Raw genomic sequence first — 6,000 nt, forward strand, 5'->3', positions numbered from 1 at the left:
GTCTATCCTCCAAGTTACGTGCTGTAACCTAGCAACAGAAGCAAGTAGTTGAATATGTGCTGCATTGTTCCGTTGCACTCCATGGCATGTATAGAACTCTTTCGTATTGGCTGTCGTCGAATACAAGGGAAATCAACATCATCGAAAGCTTCCAGAACTACAACAAGGAGCAGTAATCCATTTCTTAGAGTAAAATGGGTTAGCGCGTTATTAATTAATATAGTGATTGGAAGTGCGATTGCCCCTAGGACATTCACGTAAAGTATTTACATAAGAGACGCTAACTGCTTAAGAATGGGACAGAAGAAATTAAGGTAGGTGTCAGTAGAGACGTAACGTTGTTTTAGGGTATGGGAAGGTAGCAGCTGAGGTTATCGGCTGCTTTGCAAGACAACAACCATCTGCACGAACAGTTCGACGACGTTTGCGGCAACATGGACTATCAGCTCGGAGACCGTGGCTGCGGATACCCTTGACGCTCCATGACAGACAGGAGCACCTGCGATGGTGTACTCAACGACGAACCTGGGTGCACGAATGGCGAAAAGTCACTTTTTCGGATGAATCCAAGTTCTGTTTACAGGATCATGAAGGTCGCATCCGTGTTTGGCGGCATCGCGGTGAACGCACATTGGAAGCGTGTACTCGTCATCGCCATACTGGCGTATCACCCAGCGTGATGGTGTGGGGTGCCATTGGTTACACGTCTCGGTCACGTCTTGTTCGCATTGACGGCACTTTGAACAGTGGACGTTACATTTCAGATGTGTTACGACCCGAGGTTCTACTCTTCATTCGATCCCCGCGAAACCCTATATTTCAGGAGGATAATGCACGACCGCATGTTGCAGGTCCTGTATGGGCCTTTCTGGATACAGAAAATGATCGACTGCAGCCCTGGCCAGCACATTCTCCAGATCTCGCAATAATTGAAAACGTATGGTCAATGGTAGCAAAGCAACTGGATCGTCACAATACGCCAGTCACTACTCTTGATGAACTGTGGTATCGAAGCTGCATGGGCAGCTGTACATGTACACGCCATCCAAGCTCTGTTTTACTCAATGCCTAAGCGTATCAAGGCCTTTATTACGGCCAGAGATGGTTGTTCTAGGTACTGATTTCTCAGGATCTATGCACCCAAATTTCGTGAAAATGTAATGTCAGTTCTAGTATAATATATTTGTCCAATGAATACCCATTTATCATCTGCATTTCATCATGGTGAAGCAAATTTAATTGCCAGTAGTGTATTTTCTCATCAAGTAAAAAGATATCTTGTGTTATCAGCTTAATATCTGTTATGTTCCGCATTATATTCCTGCAATACTAAACTCATTTTATCTCATGATAGAGTGATAAGAGCATGCTCTACCTCTACCATAGGATGCCTCCTCACTTTCGAACTCCCTTAAAGCAAACAAAAGCCTCATCACACACAAAGTCTCTCAAGGAAACAGCACAGAGGATTTGTAAATATCAGTTTTATAATACGAATCACTTTATAAATTCGGTAATATAGCTATTTCATCCCTTCCTGTACAGGTAGGAGATTTAAATTTCGTTAAAAGATTTCGGGGCAACGAAAACCCGCCTGATTAGCGCTCCAAATCTCGAATCATAATTGTGGTACTCACATAGTCGCTTTCACCAGCCAGCGGCACGCCTTTGATAACAAATGTTTACGCTAACTGATTCAACTGATCATGAAAGTTTCTGTGCATGTTGAGTAATTTCTTCCTGCAGTCAGATTACACTCCACGGGCAACCTTTACAGACAATTCATGACGTCTCTGGAGGCTTCCCACATCCTAGATAGTCGCTTCCTGCGATACCAAAGTGGCTGGCAACCGTTTTCAACTACCTGAAGACACTCAACGCTAGTTGCGTTTTGTCTATCGGTTGCCTTGTCATGCTGGTGGAATTAAGTGACCTAGAGATCTGGAGTACTGTTCCCGAACTAATCAACCTGAGACCTGTCAGTTGGATGTTCCTCTCTCTTTTCTATTCCAACCACTCCTCCGCCACTGGGTCCGAGTGAACAGGTGCCGCGTGAGGCTGTACCGCTCGTCGTGTTGGACAGCTGTCAATGATTCCAGACTCGCAAAAGTTGTCCTATCCTCCTCAGAAGGTCAGGGTGCTTAAATGTCGCTGAGATAAATACCAGGATGTTGTACAGTACGCTGCCCCTCATCCCTCCTGCAAATCGAAAAGTTCCGATATGTGTTTTCGAAATAGCCAAGAAAGGCTGACACAGTCTGCAATAACAAGATACCTGACTACTGGCCGTCCCAAGTCTGCAGTCCTAGGCCTACCTCTGAACACAGCGCCATAGAATCATTCTTATTGACTCCCACCAAATTAATGGGAAGATGCTTCAAGACCTCAAATGGGGGTCCCTGGAGGTAATGTGATGTTCATATTAGTGAAAACAAACAACTAAAGCTAAGTGCAGAACGAATAAACTGCTCCTTACATACATTATCTGTATGGACCACGACGTTGAGATATGAGAAATTAGCGCTAAAATGCAGACGTAAAGAGAGTCTACATCTACATCTACATATATACTCCGCTAGCCACCAAGCGGTGTGTGACGGAGGGCACAATTCGCGCCAAAGTCATGTTTCCCCCCTTCTGTTCCACTCGCTGATCGCGCGATAGAAAAACGTCTGTCTGAACGCCTCAGTACAAGCTTTTATTTCCCTTATCTCTGAATGGTGATCATTGCCCGATATGAAAGTTGGTGGTAATAATATAAGCTCTAAATCCTCGGTGAAGATCGGAATTTATTGAGTAGCCCCTTTCGTTTAGTGCGCCGTCTATCTGCAAGTCTCGCTATGTCTAAATGTACCAGTCACGAATCTTACCGCTCTTCTTTGGACCTTCTCAAGCTCTTGAATCAGACCCAACTGGTAAGGGTTCCATACAGACGAACAATACTCCAAGACTGGACGAACTAACGTATTGGAAGCAATTTCATATCCTCCCTCGCTCTCTTTGCGAGTGGAGTGGGAAAGGAAATGACTAGTAGTGGTACAAGGTACCTCCCACCACACACCATACGATGGCTTGCAGTTTGATACATTGTTCTTTGCTGTAACACCTTGGAGCAGTGTACAACTACAGCAGTGTACGCAGCCATACATTTCCTTTTTCTGCCCTGACTTCGAGGTCTGTGTCAAGTGTTAAAACCACGTTAACATGATTCGATCCACTGGCTCTCGCAGAAAAGTGGACACCACATGGTGTAAGCTATCTGCTCCCACAACACATACGATGGTTGAAATAAAAGAATGAGGCTGTGTTTCTTATTGACCAAAATATGGGAAACATCGCAACATTTGCAAACTGGAAGAGTTTGTATCATAGTGGAATGTTTCTAAACAGCTGTTCGAAGGTGATGACCTATAAATGCTATCTCATCTTCCACACTGACGGGACATTAGAAGTATCGGTGTTACATTTTGAAGAGACCAAGAACACTGTTATAGCAGCAATGTATGCGATAACTGTTTTGGTGCTAGCCTTCACCAAGACTCTCTCCATCTCAAACAACTGGTGTCTGTCAATCATTACGTGATAATCAACAGTGTACCAGTGGTCAGTTGCGATGAACAACACAACCATCCATAAGGGATGATGTACTGTAATAAGTCCGACAACTGATCTTCCGATCAGTTTTTGCAATTTTAACAGTTTTTCCACAATTTCACCACCAGCCAATGACACTGCAGGATGCCTCACAATTTCTGTATCATCGCTAAATGACATTTCCACCACTTTGCGAGTACCGTATACCAGATGGAAATTCATGGTTAATTCTCGGACATATAGATCAAACTATATCAGACAGAGACTCCCCGGTCACCCTACGCTGAGCTATCTCTATCCCAATCGTAAAACTTTTCCTTTCTATGATACGAGCCCAAAATAGCCCTGCGGACACGTCTAGTGCCCAATGATCACACCAGTTCGCGAGTGAGAAATAATACTATTACTCCATCAGCTCTGATAGTTATTTGCAGATATATCACAGCATCTTATTCCGGTCGGTTAAATTTCGCGTCTGTACCACGTCATCTTCGTGGTGTAGCGATTGTAATGGGCAGTAGTGCAGTTACGCTGCAACGATGGTGTCCAAGATTTCGTCGCTCACCTGCAAAACTGTTAAATGTTGTCTGGCCGTCCGAAAACTAAAACGATTGTTTAATTTCAGTGCTGTGAAATATGGAAATGAACAATATATACCAAACTCGTTGCGTAGGAAATTCACAGAAATAATCACGGATTCATATTTTTCCCAATGTAGTGGCCGTGTGTGCAGATTCGCCAGGGGGTAAACAAAAATGATTTTCCGAAAATCTTACAGCCGTATGCGCCATTCACAAAATAAGGTAAATCACTTTTCAATGAACAGGAAATGTTCTTTAACTTTTCTCACAAACTGCTGTATGGACGTAATTATTACATTCTTTTGCATCTACAGAGGCAACGGCCTTACCGCAGTGGATACACCGGTTCCCGTGGGATCACCCAGGTTAAGCGCTGTCGGGCATGGTCGGCACTTTAATGGGTGACAATCCAAGCCGCAATGCGCTGTTGCCATTTTTCGGGGTGCACTCAGCCTCGTGATGCCAACTGAGGAGCTACTCGACCGAATAGTAGCGGCTCCGGTCAAAGAAAACCATCATAACGAGCGGGAGAGCGGTGTGCTGACTCCACGCCCCTCCTATCCGCATTCCCCACCGAGGATGACACGGCGGTCTGATGGTTCGGGTAGGTCGATCGTGGCTTAAAGACGGAATGTTTGCATCTGTGGACCAGAATTTCAGATCTCAAATGCACACGCTTCCTGCTTCTCTATCTCTGAAAGTTTGTACCAAAAACACGCATTAACACCGGTAACGTTTGGTTGGCTTAATGATGATCCTAGTGGCGGAATTTAGCTGTCAGTAAAATATCAGGCAGAGAGTAGCTATCTTCCGAATGAAGATATTCTTAGCTGCTACCTTCCCATACCCTAAAACTACGTTACGTCTCTGCTAACACCTACCTTCTTTTCTTCTGTCCCTTCCTTGAGCAGTTAGCGTCTCTTACGTAAATAGTTAACGTTAATGTCCTAGAGGCAATCGCACTTCCAATCACTATAATGATTAATAATGCGCTAGCCCATTTTACTCTATGAAATGGATTACTGCTCCTTGTTGTCGTTTTGGCAATTATCGATGATGTTGATTTCCCTGGTATCCGACGATAGCCAATACGAAAGAGTTCTATATATGCCATGGAGTGCAACGGAACAATGCAGCATCTATTTAACTGCTTGCTTCTGTTGCTAGGTTACAGCACGTAACTTGGAGGATAGACGCCTTCAACGGACGCTTTCGTCAGTAGTGCCTAATCTAGGTGATACGACAAGAAGGGTCCTCATGCTGGATCTGGTGCGACTTCTGCACGTGGTGCAGGTGGCGGCAGTGGCGGTGATGGACATATGGGAGGAAGTGGCCGCTCTTATGGGACCGTGGCCAGAGCTGGAGTTCGAGAACCAGCTGGCGAACCAACTGGCCAACTATCTGCAGCGGAAGCTGGACCACTGGGTGGAGGGAAAGCTGGAGTGCTGGATCCAGAAACAGCTGGAGACGAAGCCGCAGCCGCAGCAGGATCAGCAGGGTGTCACCCGCCAGAGTCGGTGGCGCGTCGATGTGCGCGTCTCCCTGGCTCTCTGTTGGCCGCTCCGTCTGCTGTGATCGGGCTTTGAGAACCCACAGCTGGTGCGTCTCAGTTGGCCTTGCATGAATAACACCGTCAGGTAGCTGCGTGTGTGGTGTGTATGCAGCAGCAAATGCTGCTGCTTTCACAGACAATTCGAACACAGGAGGTTCAAGATTGACTCATTCATAGGACACTTGTGCTGTAATTACAGTCGCGATGTGGATAAGTTGTCTGCAAAATAAATTTTGGATGTTAGACCCACAAACCTTAAGAAGAGGAATTTCC

Source organism: Schistocerca serialis, chromosome 10 (genome assembly GCF_023864345.2).
Source record: "Schistocerca serialis cubense isolate TAMUIC-IGC-003099 chromosome 10, iqSchSeri2.2, whole genome shotgun sequence".
NCBI classification, from domain to species: domain Eukaryota; kingdom Metazoa; phylum Arthropoda; class Insecta; order Orthoptera; family Acrididae; genus Schistocerca; species Schistocerca serialis.